Here is a 17,605-nt window from a genome sequence, read left to right as displayed (position 1 = left end):
ATGGCAGAAAATTTATATATTTATACCACTTCATATAGTTATTCAATTTCACACGAAAAGTGCCGTTTTTCTCCAAAAATTACCATGATTACAAATGTGACATTGAATTCAATAAACAATAAGTTAATTAAGAGACTTACGTTTTAGACGCCATATTGCTTGTTTTTGCTCTATTTCGTCAACAAAAATCATTCCGAATACAGCCACAGTGCTGTTATGTGTCTCTGAGCAACATGACAGTTTCGTTCTCATCGATAAAATCCCAGAAAATATCGAGATATAATTTTTTGTCAATATCGCACACCCCTAATACGAACTGGATCTGGGTGACTGCAGTGATCATCTGATCTGGATACGAACTGAATCTGGGTGGCTATAGTGACCTCGGAATAAGAATAAATCAAAATAATAATATCGTAGATGCCATTCTTCTTATGATGTAACAAGCACATCGGGTGTTATGGGAAGTGTTGCCAGTTCCGGTTGACCTAATTAAATGCAGCCTAACAATCCTTTAACGGATTTGAATTATAGAAAAGTGATCGTGTGTTGTGTATGCCAGGTTAAAGAGTTGGGTCTTTAATCTAGATTTAAACTGACAGAGTGTGTCTACCTCCTGAACAATTCTAGGTAGATTGTTCCAGAGTTTGGGCGCTAAATAGGAAAAGGATCTGCCGCCACGGTTGATTTTGATATTCTAGGAATTATCAAATGGCCAGAGTTTTGAGATCGTAGTAGACGTGAAGGACTATAATGCAATAAGAGCTCGCTCGAGTACTGAGGAGCTAAACCATTCAAGGTTTTATAAGTAATTAGCAAGATTTTAAAATGTATACAATGTTTAATAGGGAGCCAGTGCAGTGTCGACAGAACTTGGATAATATGGTCATATTTCCTTGTTCTAGTAAGAACTCTAGCTGTGGCATTTTGGACCAGCTGGAGTTTGTTTATTAAGCGCGTAGAGCAACCACCCAATAAAACATTACAATAATCTAACCTTGAGGTCATGAATGCATTAATTAATTAATTTCTGCATTTGACATTGAGAGCATAGGTCGTAATTTAGATAATATTTTTAAGATGTAAAAATGCTGTTTTACAAATGCTAGAAACATGACTTTCAAAGGAAAGGTTGCTATCAAATAGCACACCTAGGTTCATAACTGATGACGAAGAAATGACAGCACAGCCATCAAGTGTTAGACAGTGTTCTAGAGTATTACATGCAGAGGTTTTTGGTCCGATAATTAACATCTCTGTTTTGTTTTTTTCTTCAGAATTTAGCATTAGGAAATTACTAGTCATCCATTTTTTTATATCAGCTATGCATTCTGTTAGTTTTAACAGAATGCACCAAATTGTTATATTTCGTCGGGCCACGAAGAAAATATAGAGTTAACTATCATCAGTATAACAGTGAAAGCTAACACCATGTTTCCTGATGATATCTCCCAAGGGTAGCATGTAAAGCGTGAAAAGCAATGGTCCTAGTACTGAGCCTTGTGGTACTCTATATTGCACTTGTGAACGATATGATACTTCATTCACTGCTACGAATTGATGGTCAGATAAGTATGATTTGAATCATGCCACTGCAATGCCACTATTGCCAACATTTTCTAGTCTATTCAAAAGAATGTTGTGGTTGGTAGTGTCAAACGCAGTGTTAGATCCAGTAGCACTAATAGAGAGTTACAACTACGTTCGGATGATAAGAGTAGGTCATTTGTAACTCTTATAAGAGCAGTCTCTGTACTATGATACAGTCTAAATCCTGACTGGATATCCTCACAGATAAATTTTTCTCTGAGAAAGAACATAGTTGTGAGGAGACTACCTTTTCTAATATCTTTGACAGAAAAGGGAGATTTGAGATCGGTCTGTAATTAACTAACTCTCCAGGATCAAGTTGTGTTTTATTTTTTTATGAGAGGCTTAATAACAGCCAGTTTGAAGGCTTTTGGGACATATCCTAATGAAAATGATGAATTAATAATATTCAGAAGAGGATCTATGACTTTTGGAAGCACCTCTTTAAGTAGCTTAGATGGTATAGGACCTCACATACATGTTGTTGGTTTAGATGATTTAACAAGTTTATACAATTCTTCCTGTCCTGTAGCAGAGAATGAGTGGAATTGTTCCTCAGGGAATCTATAGTGCACTGTCTGATGCAATACTGTAGCTGAGGGCTGCATGGTTATAATTTTCTCTCCAATAGTATTGATCTTGGAAGTAAAGAAGTTCATAAAGTCATTACTGCTGTGCTGTTGGGAAATGCCTGCTTATGCTTTATTTTTAGTTAATTTAGCCACTTTGTTTTCTTCTAAAAGAGACGAAAAGTAAGCAGATCTTGCCGTTTTTAAAGGGGTCATCGGATGCTAAATTCACTTTTTAAGTTGTTTGAACATAAATGTATGTTGGAAGTGTGTGTACACATCCATCCTATAATTATAAAAATCCATCCAGTGTTTTTTTTAAATCCCTATTTTAAAATCCTCTTTCTCAAACCAGGCTGCTCTGAGATTCCTGTCAGAATGACGTAGTTCTGTACAGGCCCCTCCCACGATAGTTGGTTGACAGTAGTGTTTCAGCACAGACTGGACTGGTGTCTTACCTTAGACCCACCCTGAGTGAGCTGTCATCAGTCCGCCATTGTGTTGATTCTGGTCCAGGGGAAGACAAGATGTCTCAGATTAAGCGATTGAGGTGCTTTATTGTTGGATGTAATAATGAATATAGCAATCGTCATTTACTCCCGACATCTGAGCTGCTGAAGATGCAGAGGATTAACGTTACTTTCGCTTTGAAGTGAATGTGCCACTCCCGATCAGCCTAAATGCATCTATGTTCGCTCGAATCATTTGTGATCTTATTCCTTATCATCTACAGAAGAAGTGAGTATAAGGGTTTTTTATGAATCTTTGCAAATCACCTTTCCTAATAATGCGCTAATTAGCAAGTTTCACAATGAATGCGGCTAAAGTAAACTGTCTCTCTGAGAGCCGCTCGGAAGAGAGGGGCGGGGCCAGCAGAGCTCATTAACATTTAAAGCAACGTGGACTATAATGGCTTGATAAAAACAGAGCTGATTTTGACAGGTTTAAAAAGGTGTTTTTTACACTAACATTGAGAAATTTTAACCAAAGTATGTTATAGACTTTTAATTAAGACCCTAAAGAATCACATCAACTTGTGCAAAATGAGCATCCGATGACCCCTTTAAGGCTTTTCTGTATGCAGAAGTACTTTCCCTCCATGCAATACAAAGTACCTCCTTTGTTTTCTTCCAGCTGTGCTCCATTTTCTGGTCTGCTCTCTTTAGGGCACGAGTGTGCTCTTTATACCACTGTGTCAGACTGTTTTTCTTAAGCTTCTTTAAGCGTAAAGGAGCGACCGTATCTAAAGTACTAGAAAAGAGAGAGTCAATAGTATCTGTTACACCATCAAGTTTTTCTGAGCTATTGGATATGCTGAGGAATTGAGACAAATCAGGACTGTTGAATGATTCCGACTTACCACAGTTGTTTGATGAACTCGTGAAATATGGAGAGAGAAAAGAAATGGAGCGAGAGATAAAGGAAACAGTATGCGCGAATTACAAGCTAACGGAATGCTAACGCTCCGTGATAGCGGTTCAGATTACAAAGCAAACTATGTCAAATTAGTTTGATAGATAATATCAGAAATATGGTGAGAGTTAAGTTATATTTTAGCAGTTTAAACAACAGAGAGTGATGGTAAGATTCCAACAGAAAAACAGCTATAACTGAGTTACAATCGCAAACCACTCAGCAGCATGGCAGACAGGAGTATAGATGGAATTAAAAGTGAAGTGTGTAATTTATGCTTCGCTAGCAGTGGAATTGCAGGAATAATGATTGTTTCCAGACAGAGGCCGTGGTTGCTGTTTTTCTTGATAAAATATAATATATACTCTATACACTATTGTTCAAGTTTTTAGGGTCAGTAAGATTTTTATTAAAGAAAATTTTACTTTTTTTCTAGCAAGAATGCATTAAATTGATCAAAAGTGACAATACATTTATACAGTTACAAAGACTTCTATGTTGTTCTTTTGAGTTTCTATTTATCAAAGAATCCTGAAAAAAAGCATCACCGTTTCCACAAAAATATTAAAAGGCACAACTGTTTTCAACATTGATAATAAAAAGAAATGTTTTTTTTTAGCAGCAAATCAGATCATGTGACACTGAAGAGTGAAATAACCGCAGCCATGGTGAGCATAAGAGACTTCTTTCAGAAACATTGCACTTTTGAACAGTAGTGTATAAAATATAAAACATTAATTGTGCTTGCACATTTTCTTTATAAAATATAGAAATTAAGCTATTTTTCTGTCTTGTTTGCTACAGATCATGTCTTTCTTTGTATGGTGCTACTACTGTTGCAGAAATTTCACATGTAATGTTTTTTTGGAGTGTTCATCAGTTTTTTTTTATTTTGTTTTTTCAGGAAACTGTGTTCTGTTCTGTAAGGGCCAGCATTAGTCATCTGCATTTCTGTATTCTGAACAATTATAATCTACAGAGAAACCTCAGCCTCTCAGTTATTCTTGTCGTTCAATAGAGAATCATTTACCAAGCAGCCTCTTTCTCTTTCTCAAAGGAGCTGGAGATAAAGAACGAACAGCAGCAGAAAATTCTGAGGATTAAGACGGAGGAAATCGCTGCCTTCCAGCGCCAGAGGAGAAGTGGAAGTAACGGCTCGGTCGTATCACTAGAGGAACAGCAGGTGGGTTGAGACAGAAAAACGAAATCCTTTTCATCAAACCCTTCCCACATTGCCATTACCCAGATATAAAATATTATTTTTAGATCTGTTTACTCAGTCATAGTGTTTGACTGAAGTTTGAAGGAATTTTATTATTGTTTCCTTGATGCTGAGGGTATGTTTCAGTGGCTTGTTTCAACATGTTCCGATTTCAGTTTGCTGCCCAAATTCCCTCTCAGCCTGGTATTGGTATGTGCTTTATGTTATTTATCTTGGAGCAATGCATTTGCTATTTCCAAGGTCATGGTTGTGGGTTTAATTCCCAGGGCATTAACATATAGTTAAAATGTATACCTTGAATTCAGTTCCGCTTTGAATAAAAGCAGCTGATGAATAAATTCAAAACTTATTTCAACATTTGACTTAATTTCAGAAGCATATATTTAATATGTAAATAAGTGCATTCAAAATCTCTATGGTTGAGCAGAAGATAGAGGAGCAGAAACGCTGGCTTGATGAGGAAATGGAGAAGGTTCTGGAACAACGACGGGGTCTTGATGACCTGGAAGGAGAAGAGAGAAGAAATTTTGGCCAAAAAGGAGGCCTTGCTCCTGGAACGCAGCGGCCTGGAATCCAATAAGCTTTGCTCTAGTCAGGTCTGTATAAACTTTGTGGCTTTGCTTTGTCCCATTATCCGCCTTATTATGAGTCTTTACAAGTTGTGGTATGGTCTGTTCTCTCTGCAGGCTCTTAGTAAAGACAGGTTGAACTTGTCGAGCCTAATTGAGTCTCTGGAACGGGAGCTGACTGAGAGGTACGGTCTGCTGCGTAGTAGCAGTGCTCATGACTCCCAGCAGATCAGACAGGAGATCTCCAACCTCCGGCAGGAGAAGGGGTTGCTCCTTAAACAAAGGGTGGAGCTGGACGACAAATTGAGGCAGGGCAACCTGCTCTCTCCTGAGGTGAAAAATCTTAACTTTTAGAAGTGTTAACATTCAGAACTGCACCGTGTCTAGTCAAGACACGCAACAACAGCTTGAGGCGCTCTACACTGGACAAAGTGGTCATTCATGTGTACAAATTCATGTGTCCTTTATGTCAGAAGTAGCACAAGCATTTGGAGCACGTCAGAAATAGAACAGGACATCAGCAGTATGTTCCACCTCATCCAGTGCAGACAAAATCACTGATTGTACTGGGTTTTATTGTCTTTTTTTATTGTCCGGTGTAGACACAGTGTTAGAATTTCCCAACTAACATTGTTTTAATTTAGAATTTAGAATTTTGGAATTTCTAAGCATTTTTTAAATTTTGAAATTATTTTCCAGATTTGTTTGCGTCATTAGAATTCTGAGGACTAGTTCACACAAAGCCCCTTTTTTTGCGTCTCGCAACTGTTAAATGCAAGAATGCTAGGGGAGCAGATTGGTTTCTAATAATTTATGCAAAAGTAAAAGATCCACACGTCTAGCCAAATACATGCATGAAAGCAAATTCACATGCAAAAAAAAAAGAAAAAAAAAAATATATATGTGTGTGTGTGTGTATTACCAAAAAGCAATTCACATGTGCAAAAGAAAATTACATATACACAAAAACTTTTTCACAAAAACAAAATACAATTCACAGATGTACAACTGTGCACAAAAAGTCTTGAAAGTTAAAAATGTACAAATGTATTATTTAATCTGAATCTGCAAATCATCATCCGTGTGTGAATCAGCACAGCGTGAAAAAAAAACATACCTTGAAGTATATGAAGAAATATGAAGAATTTGTCAAATATTGAATATTTCTCAATTTCAATTTAGAATTTAGAATTTTGGAATTTCTAAGCATTTTTTAAATTTTGAAATTATTTTCCAGATTTGTTTGCGTCATTAGAATTCTGAGGACTAGTTCACACAAAGCCCCTTTTTTTGCGTCTCGCAACTGTTAAATGCAAGAATGCTAGGGGAGCAGATTGGTTTCTAATAATTTATGCAAAAGTAAAAGATCCACACGTCTAGCCAAATACATGCATGAAAGCAAATTCACATGCAAAAAAAAAAGAAAAAAGAAAAAAAATATATATATATATGTGTGTGTGTGTATTACCAAAAAGCAATTCACATGTGCAAAATAAAATTACATATACACAAAAACTTTTTCACAAAAACAAAATACAATTCACAGATGTACAACTGTGCACAAAAAGTCTTGAAAGTTAAAAATGTACAAATTTATTATTTAATCTGAATCTGCACATCATCATCCGTGTGTGAATCAGCACAGCGTGAAAAAAAAACATACCTTGAAGTATATGAAGAAATATGAAGAATTTGTCAAATATTGAATATTTCTCAATTTTCAAACTCAACCTCTCCTCATCTGTGTTTGATGTTTAATATGCTTGAGTTGGTTTTTGATGTGGGCCTTGTTTGCATGCTTCAGAGTTTTAGAAATCTTAAAGTTTTAGAGTTAGAATGTCTTAACTAACTTTAGCTGGAAATACACTATATGACTTAGAATGTCCTAATCAAATGATTGCTTTAGATTTTTAGAGCTCTTAAACTTCTGGTGTAAAAACATCAAGACCATCGTTGTCTGCATGATGTTCAAATTAAATTTATTAAAGCTGCACTGTCCTCTGTTAAACATCAGGAAGAACGAACACAGTTCCAGCTAGACGAGGCCATCTAGGCTCTGGATGCTGCTATCGAGTACAAAAACGAGGCGATCATAGTGTAGTTGTTCGTGGTGGTGAGTTTTATTCAAAGAGGTACGATCTATTATAGTTTCCAAACGTAATGCAGCACTGAATCCCTGTTAAACAATAACAACACTTGCACGTCTGTGTTTATCACAGCCACACGTTAGCTTCTAGCCTGTGTGGTCACATTTACTCTGTTTTGGCAAATGTAGACACGTTTTCTCACATTATTTTAATATAAGTAACTTTAGCTGTTTAACACATTAGGCAAAGACGAAGACTTGTGTAATTGTGTGATTTTGGAACAGCATGTATTGTGAAAAGCGTTTTACAAGTTAATCGAAATTTAAATATTTGTTTATTCACTTGACCTTCCACTTCAGCTAAGGATGTGACTGTTATAACGCTTTGTGTGTTTTGTAAAGGTCGTGTCTCTTCGTGAGGAGGAGCGCAGGCTGCAGATGGCTCTAGCTGAGCTGGAGCTGAGAGTCGAGGAACAGCAGAACTTGGTTGGGTGGTTGGAAGCAGCTCTGGAAAGACAGCAGCTCGAGGCAGACCGTAGACTCACCCAGCAGCAGAAGGAACACGAGAAACATTCAGCTACTGCTGCAGCAGTGCCGAGGTTTGAGCCCTGATTGCTGCAGCTTTCAGGGATAGTTCACCCAAAAAGGAAAATGGTCATCATTTACTCACCCTCATGTCGTTTCAAACCTATAAGACTTTGGTTAATCTTTGAAACACAAATTAAGATATTTTTCAGGAAACCTCCAGAAGACTCAAAAGCTATAAAGCCCTCAAAAAACAAATCAATGTGAATTAAGCGTTTAAATCCTAATTCAAGTGAAGAGATACAATCACTAAATTTGATGTAGAGATTTAGGCTTTTATTTACATCTGAACAATGATTAACACACATGGAGCACATCACATTTGTGACCCTGGACCACAAAACCAGTCATAAGGGTCAATTTTTCGAAATTGAGATTTATACATCATCTGAAAGCTGAATAATTAAGCTTTCCAAATGATTTTTTTTTGAAAATCTGGAATCTGAGGGTTCTTAGCAATGCATATTACTAATCAAAAATTAAGTTTTAATATATTAAAAGTAGGAAATTTACAAAATATCTTCATGGAACATGATATTTACTTAATATCCGAATGATTTTTGGCATAAAAGAAAAATCAATAATTTTGACCCATACAATGTATTTTTGGCTATTGCTACAAATATACATAAGGGTCAATTTTTCGAAATTGAGATTTATACATCATCTGAAAGCTGAATAATTAAGCTTTCCAAATGATTTTTTTTTGAAAATCTGGAATCTGAGGGTTCTTAGCAATGCATATTACTAATCAAAAATTAAGTTTTAATATATTAAAAGTAGGAAATTTACAAAATATCTTCATGGAACATGATATTTACTTAATATCCGAATGATTTTTGGCATAAAAGAAAAATCAATAATTTTGACCCATACAATGTATTTTTGGCTATTGCTACAAATATACCCCAGCGACTTAAGACTGGTTTTGTGCTCCAGGGTCACATTTGGCAAACATACCAAATAAAAGCCCAAATATAAATCCATTCATCATATAAAGCCATCGTACAAGACACAAGATTAAAACTGCTTGATTCATGTGGTTTCGTTTTACGAATCTTCTACGTTTTGGTTACCTGGACTTTCACTGGAGGGACAGAAACCTCTCAGGTTATGTTCAAAATATCTTAATTTGTGTTTTAAAGATTAACCAAAATCTGAGGGTGAGTAAATGATGACAATTTTTGGGTTAAGTACTCCTTTAAGCACATTTACTAGATTTTATTTATCGTTATTTATTCTTGGTTATAGAACATTGCTAGTGTTATGTAATTCGATGTAAAACAAGACTGATGAACATCTGTTTTTATGGCAGCTGTAGAAATATTTCTGAACTGCTGGTGTTAAAAATGAGACAATATTGCCCATGAATTCACAAATCATTATGAGCATATAAGGTGAAAGTATTGGCAATTTATTGTGGTTCCAGAGCAAATGGATGAGGGTCTGGCTGGTAGACAGCGGCAGTATGAGGGATTGATCCACAACCTCAGCAAAGAGCTGAACTTCTGCAAAATAGCCAATCAGGAGCTGAACATCAAACTAAGGGAAATATGTGGCCCTGTAAATCATGCTGGAGAACAAAGCAAAGGTGAGAACTGCTGTTATTCAGTAACAGTTTTTTACACTAAACACTAAATGTTTAGTGTTTTAGCCAACAAATTTTTCTATGGAAGTAAAGCAGCTTCTAAATGAAATCCTAAGAGTTTTCAGTGTTTTTGTAATGAATAAATAAAGTTAACTGCTTTCTTTATTACTTCTTGTACAGTTTTTATCTTTTGTTGTTCAGACCTATTATTGTCTTTGAAAGTGACTCACAAAAATCTCACCCAGAATGTCTTTTTTTTTGCACTTATTACTATCAAAGCTCAAAAAAGCATAATTAAAGAGTAGTTGATATGAGTCGTGCATCATATTCAAGTCTTATGAAGTAATTTAAGCCATTATCCACTTACCATTTAGCCAAATTCACAGGCATGAAAGCAAATTCACATGCAAAAATATATACTGTATATGTATTACCAAAAAGCAATTCACATGTGCAAAATACATATTCATAAAATGTTTCACAAACACAAAATACAATTCACAGATGTACGACTGTGCACAAAAGGTCTTGAATGTTTCAAATGTACAAGTTTATTATTGAATCTGAATCTGCGAATCATCATCCGTGTGTGAATCAGCACAGCGAGGGCTCCATTTGTTTGTTGCTTGATTGTTAAATGTTTTATACACCTTTTCTCAGGTCCAAACTGTGACAGTCAACTTTCAGGTGCGGTCCAGGGCAGACTTACTGAAGATGCTAAGCCTACCACTGAAGCAGAGAGAGTTCAGAAGTCCAGAGAAGAGATGCGAGAGCTGGTAACCAACATGGAGGCGCTCTTCACTCCCTACGGAGGACCAGTACAGCGTGGAGGAGCTCAGGCAGAGAGCAGGTTGTGAACTGCCAAATAACAAAATAATTCAACCCGGTATGAATTCCACACACTGGAGCGGGACAGCCTCTCTGCCCCTCACAAGACCACAGAGAGAATTAAGGAGACTGAGCCTCAACACAGGACCACTTCATTCCAATTCAGCAATAATTGATGTTCAGAGAAACCCAGTGTAGTTTGTACAGTTACTATCTTCAGTATTGTACCAGTAATCCACGGTTTTGAGAATATCGAATCTCATTTTTATTGCTAAAGATTACTGATTGATTGTTAATTGTTTATTTGTACTTTGTAGTTATCAATCATCCTTGAAATGTACTTTTGATTCATTCGGTCACATTTCAAGCACTGTTTTAGGTTTCTGACACTCTTGGACACACTTTTAGTGAATGTAAAAGGACTTTTCTTTCATAAATAAAAAAAATAAATAAATAAATGCCTTCACAGAAAATAAAAAAAATGCTTAACTAGATAAGATTTTATTCAAAAATGAAAAATAAACGAACAACTAAGAAGCAAGATCGTAAAGTATATATGTGATTTTGAAAAAGATTCTTCGAGCCAGCCAGGAGTCGAACCTAGAATCTTCTGATCCGTAGTCAGACGCGTTATCCATTGCGCCACTGGCCCGGATGAAGGCGCTATTTTGATAGAAGTCTATATACTGTACGTATATGTATTGAACTTCTTGAATTGTATTAAAGAATAGCGTAATGCCGTCAGCAGAGAGGTGTAAAATAACATATTTAGCTTTTGTGCTACGCAGCGGCAATAGCAGCGAGCATTTTTGCTCATTTTTACTAACAGCAAAAGTGTCCGATTTTAACCAAATTACAGGCAAAATAGTTTGCAGTGGTGCAACTGCCTGGGTAAACCTGAAAATTAGTCTCAAAACGACTATTTCGACGACTAAAGCGTCTCGTTTCGAAATTAAGTGATCTTTTGTCTGTGTGCGCCCTCCTCTGGACCATCTAGAGAAGCGACACGTGATGCTAAGAATAGAGTTTCTGTGAAGCACACGTGATCTGCCATGGTGTGACTCAGGCCTCGTGGCCTAATGGATAAGGCGTCTGACTTCGGATCAGAAGATTGCAGGTTCGAATCCTGCCGGGGTCGCACTTTTGAGTCTCTGAGGATAGACCTGTCACAAAGTTTGTATTTTACTTTATGTCGTTCGTGAGTCACAAAGATAGAAATTTGCTTATTATAAGCTACACTATTTATTTAAATGATACGTGGATTTTTGTTAGCAATAAGAGTTTCTTCACCAACTTTTTTCCAGCACATAGTAGAATAGGCCACTTAAAGGGATAGCGCACCCAAAAATGAAAATTCTGTCATCATTTACTCGTTCCAAACCTGTACGAGTTGCTTTCTTATGTTGAACACAAAAGAAGATATTTTGAAGAAGGCTGGTAATCAAACAGTTGGTGGTTGCTATTGACTTCCATAGTATTTTTTGTCCTACTATGGAAGTCAAAGGCAACCACCAACTGTTTGATTACCACTTCTTTTGTGTTCAACATAAGAAAGCAACTCATACAGGTTTGGAACGACATGAGGGTGAGTAAACGATGACCGAATTTTCATTTTTGGGTGAACTATCCCTTTAAATTGTTTAGCTAGAATACTTCAATATCAACAAAAGTTGTGAAAATCAATGCAAATGGTTTTACTTTAGATTTGCTGTAAAGTTGCTTTGCAACGATTTGTATCGTGAAAAGCGCTATGCAAATAAACTTGAATTAAAATGTGAATGTATTTACAGGTAATCACAATGAGTTGAAGCCACCAGGTGGCGTATAACACCACACTTTAAGACTTTCTGCTCTAGACCGCAGGAATATGATATCTTTGAGAACTTCCACCTTAACGTTTTTCTGTGAGAAAGTTGATCTTAAAATAGTGTTCGAGAACAGAAGTCTAAGGATGCTTTATGTCTAATGTTTAGTGCTACTTATGTTATTTTTATTTATCAGAAGAGCAACGTAACGAGTCATTAAGGACAGAACGTTTCTGATCACTTGAATTCAATATAGGCATAAATGAATGACAATGAAACACAGTTTACAAATGTGTAAAATCGACCTTTAATGACAAGAAAACAGAGAAACTGTAGAGTGTATTAGTCTACTTTGGCTCTTTATCCCTTTCTTCTCTACTACATTTACGATAGAGACTGTAGGGAATTAAGTAGCTGCTTTTTACAAACAAATTGTCTAAATGATTGCAAATTAGTGATGATTAGAGATTACTGCGCCGCCTAAATAAACGTAATTTGACATCAAAATGAAAAAAAAAATAATAATAGTAACATTAAACCCAGCAGTTGACACATGTAGAGTACGCACTTGTAAGATTAGATTGTATTAAATAAAAATGTATCGTTTTATATAGTTTTCTTTGACTAGATGATCAAATAAAATTGTGCCGTTTCTGTGTTTGTTACAGCAGGGTGATGCTAGCTCTAAATTTGAAATGGAAATCAATGGTAACATGTTGCCGATTACAATTCAACGCTGCAGCAGACCTTCATCCTATATCTTTAAACTTCAGAAACATGGAAAATAGGACTGTCTACACAATTTTATAAATTCTTTGAAACCATTAGCTGTTTGTATTTATTTGGACAGAAACGTAGTGTGAAGCGCCTGAATCCGCGCTTGATTAAGAGAAAACTCACCGCCAGGGGTCGCTGTAGCTGGCACCCGTCGCATGTCCATCATTAAACGCTGGCCAATTTATGCTACAGGATTATAAAAGGCCTTGCAACACTTGAGTAACATTAGTGCAACATCAGTGTCCACATATCATATGCTATTAGCTACAGCATTAAGCATAGCAAGCAATACGTTTTTACAAATCTTAAATATTAAGAACATGTATAGGCTACCATTAGCCCAGTTACTTGCGTAGGCTAGTGTAACATGGAGACCGTGGTGTAAAATTGAGTATTTTTAGTTATTCCCATTAATCCTGTTTGCCATTTTAAAATGACAGTCTAAAAACCTTTTAAAAAAGCAATGCGCTCTTCTGATATTACTGAAGGTGCATTGTCTGGTTAAAGTCCAGTTTAGTGCTGCAGGTTCAAATCAACACAGTAATAAGTGCTGTAACAGTGGTATGTCCAAACACTCACAGCTGCAGGGCACGACACACTTCGGTCAACAGTCACATTCATTTAACACAAGTGACCTTTGTGAACGAAGAGAGCGGACTCTTCACTTAAGCACACTCCATTACGCGTGTTGGGGTCAAGAAAATATCAGCATTTAGTCTCCATCCGCTGTCGGAATGGCCATTCTGCCTTTAGCCCAATAAGATGCACACATGAATTTGTCATTTACTGATTAATTATAAATTGACACTCATATAAATGTGTGCGTGCGCGTAAACCCATGTTAGAAAGCTATTCTAATAGACTACATTATAAAGCGAAGATTGCTTTTAAATTTTCTTTGTTTAAAAAAATAGATATTGTAAGAGTCATGAAAAAAATAAGTAAGCCTAATAATAATAATGCAGTAAGCACTGGTGCTCATAATGTCGTATTGTATACAGACAATAAGTCAATTATTTTAAACCAAATGAGGTGTAGAAATGATGTAGTGTATGTATGAAATGTCTGTCATGTAACATTTTAAAAAATGAAATAAAAGAATATAGCCTACAGTTGGCCGATGAGAGCAAACAGATGCAGTGGATTTCAAGAAATAGCTAGTTATTTATATAGCTGACCAGTTTCCAATTGAATCTTTTGCGCACGCTCGCGCCTTAAATGATTTATTTCTGTATACCTGTGTTTCCTTTAAAGTGAAAAACTCTACAGCCTATAATACAAGCCATAAAGTCTGAATTGAGGCAAATATTGAGTCATACCTGAATATACTGTCTGTAGCAATATAGTAGCAATATAAAATATGTAGTTGTAACATATGCAACAATAAGAAATGTTACTTTTTTTAGGTATTCTGTTGCATGTTTGAATAAAAAGAATTAATGCAACAGTGGAAACCTAACAAGTCATTAGAGACTAGAACAAAACGTATACGGGTACTATCTGCTCTCCTTTTTATTCTATAACAGTGCCATTTTTCTCCTGTAACAAACTGCATATTGTTATCAGACATATTTTTAAAACATGATTGTACTTACACGCTTGTATTTTCCGTAGACCCAGAATCAGCTTTATTGAATTACAAGGGTTTTTTGCATCGGTTCCAGAAGCTTCAGTATACTTGGAGACAAATAGACACATGATAACAGAGTAACAGATCGCAGTCACAGAAAGATAAACCTATAGTGAGTTGCCATGTAAAGGTATGTTGCAAAATTGAAATGATAAATGCGCAAAGCCTACCTACTTTTACAAAGTTTCATATTTTGAATTGAATAAACCTCTTGCTCATTTTAAAAGGCTACACTCTAAAAAAAAAAATGCTGGGTGCTGGGTAAAATATGGACAAACCCAACAATTGGGTTGCTTTGACCCAGCGGTTGGGTTACTACCCAGAAGGTTGGGTTAAACATTTAATCAAACCGCTGGGTCAAAACAGCCCAATTGCTGGGTTTGTCCCTATTTTACCCAGCACTGGGTTGTATTTAACCCAGCATTTTTTAGAGTGTAATATTTTAGGCCAATGCTGAAACTATAGGCATAACTTAATTTATTTTAGGTTACTATAGGAACTCTGCAACCTATAGGCGAGACTCTGTCCCGCGCGCACTCAAGTGAGTTGCCATGTAAAGGTATGTTGCAAAATTGAAATGATAAATGCGCAAAGCCTACCTACTTTTACAAAGTTTCATATTTTGAATTGAATAAACCTCTTGCTCATTTTAAAAGGCTACACTCTAAAAAAAAATGCTGGGTGCTGGGTAAAATATGGACAAACCCAGTAATTGGGACACAAGTGACCTTTGTGAACGAAGAGAGCGGACTCTTCACTTAAACACACTCCATTACGCGTGAAAATATCAGCATTTAGTCTCCATCCGCTGTCGGAATGGCCATTCTGCCTTTAGCCCAATAAGATGCACACATGAATTTGTCATTTACTGATTAATTATAAATTGACACTCATATAAATGTGTGCGTGCGCGTAAACCCATGTTATAAAGTAATTCTAATAGACTACATTATAAAGCGAAGATTGCTTTTAAATTTTCTTTGTTTAAAAAAAATAGATATTGTAAGAGTCATGAAAACAATAAGTAAGCCTAATAATAATAATAATGCAGTAAGCACTGGTGCTCATAATGTCATATTGTATACAGACAATAAGTCAATTATTTTAAACCAAATGAGGTGTAGAAATGATGTAGTGTATGTATGAAATGTCTGTCATGTAACATTTTAAAAAATGAAATAAAAGAATATAGCCTACAGTTGGCCGATGAGAGCAAAACAGATGCAGTGGATTTCAAGAAATAGCTAGTTATTTACATAGCTGACCAGTTTCCAATTGAATCTTTTGCGCACGCTCGCGCCTTAAATGATTTATTTCTGTATACCTGTGTTTCTTTTAAAGTGGAAAACTCTACAGCCTATAATACAAGCCATAAAGTCTGAATTGAGGCAAATATTGAGTCATACCTGAATATACTGTCTGTAGCAATATAGTAGCAATATAAAATATGTAGTTGTAACATATGCAACAATAAGAAATGTTACTTTTTTTAGGTATTCTGTTGCATGTTTGAATAAAAAGAATTAATGCAACAGTGGAAACCTAACACAATTGGGTTGCTTTGACCCAGCGGTTGGGTTACTACCCAGAAGGTTGGGTTAAACATTTAATCAAACCGCTGGGTCAAAACAGCCCAATTGCTGGGTTTGTCCCTATTTTACCCAGCACTGGGTTGTATTTAACCCAGCATTTTTTAGAGTGTAATATTTTAGGCCAATGCTGAAACTATAGGCATAACTTAATTTATTTTAGGTTACTATAGGAACTCTGCAACCTATAGGCGAGACTCTGTCCCGCGCGCACTCAGCAAACCCTGGAAAGCTTGCGCGCAAGAGAGAGAGAAGCGCAGACAGGGAGCACGCGCCTGGGATTGTGATTGGTCGCTCGGCTGCCTGCTGCTGGAGTGACGTCACTGCAGGAGAGAACTGCCAGAGGAGGATGCATTTAGTCAGAAACTAGACTCTCTCAAGCTGGAGAGAGAGCACATCACATCCACAGCGCAGGAGGAAAGGGAATGAGACAATCGCATGCAGGTTACACTCGTGCGTGGTTCCATAAAGTAAACGTTGCATCTCCTCTCACGTCCATGCATGAACACTGTGAGCATGCTTTTCAAGGGAGGAATTCCCCATCTTGGAAATTAAACTGCCTGTTCCGTTCTCTGGATGGCTGAGGCGCAACATTCGATGGCTGAATCCTCAAGGACTGCGAGCTTTGAATGGAAAACGCATCGCTGAAGAGACGCACTGGAGAGTTGGGCTTTTGACTAGATGCGTCTGCGCTGCTCAGAGATTTCAGCGTCGTGTTCTTCAACGCGAGACGCACGGGAACCTCTATTTGTCCCCGACACACGGCCACTCGTAGCTTACTTTCTGACAGAGAGGAATATGCACGTCGATTGTTAAAAGTAAGATTTTTAAATGCTCTCAATTGTTTCTGCGTACTCGCATTTTTAAACGTGAATTTGGATCACTGAATTGTTTTGGCCACGATAACTCTTAGTAACTCAGTAGCCTATAAGTTGACTTTAATTGATAAATACATGCATATATGTAAAAATGCATGCATATATGTACGATCCTAACATTTGACGGGAATTGCTTATAACTGACCCCATGTGACAGACAAGGCCGTGTTCACTGGTAAGTGCATGTGGCCCTCTGTACTTTGTACACTCTCAGCAGGTGCATCGAGAATGTTTGGAACATTTTCGTGAAATATGTAGCGTGTGTATCGTTAACAGTAATATGAACAGGCGACATAGTAACTACACAACCTAAGAAGACATTTTTACAGTCGTTTTGGATTATATACACTATACACACTTGTATGGCTGCAGGGCTTTAGCCCTTTATTAACTTGATTGTGTAATTAGTGGCGTTTGATTTTGTTAAAGCAAGTTTATTGCACTACTCTTGTACGTATTTATATTTATAAATACAA

General features: G+C 36.6%; 2 non-coding genes and 1 pseudogene across 2 annotated transcripts; 2 read left to right on the top strand and 1 right to left on the bottom strand.

The window, feature by feature from the left end:
• The window catches only part of LOC107594749 (kinesin-like protein kif7), a 28,211-nt pseudogene extending 17,369 nt beyond the window's left edge, over positions 1–10,842 (top strand).
• A 187-nt stretch (positions 10,843–11,029) lies between these two features.
• Positions 11,030–11,102, bottom strand: trnar-acg (transfer RNA arginine (anticodon ACG)). The gene has a single exon. It is a non-coding gene; the product is annotated as a tRNA-Arg (tRNA).
• Positions 11,103–11,515: 413 nt separating this feature from the next.
• Positions 11,516–11,588, top strand: trnar-ucg (transfer RNA arginine (anticodon UCG)). The gene has a single exon. It is a non-coding gene; the product is annotated as a tRNA-Arg (tRNA).
• Positions 11,589–17,605: the final 6,017 nt, after the last annotated feature.

The sequence above is a fragment of the Sinocyclocheilus grahami genome, unplaced genomic scaffold (genome assembly GCF_001515645.1).
Source record: "Sinocyclocheilus grahami isolate Dianchi unplaced genomic scaffold, SAMN03320097.WGS_v1.1 scaffold190.1, whole genome shotgun sequence".
Classification (NCBI taxonomy): Eukaryota; Metazoa; Chordata; class Actinopteri; order Cypriniformes; family Cyprinidae; genus Sinocyclocheilus; species Sinocyclocheilus grahami.
The sequence above is the reverse complement of the archived record's forward strand: the minus strand, read 5'-3'. Positions and strand labels throughout refer to the sequence as shown.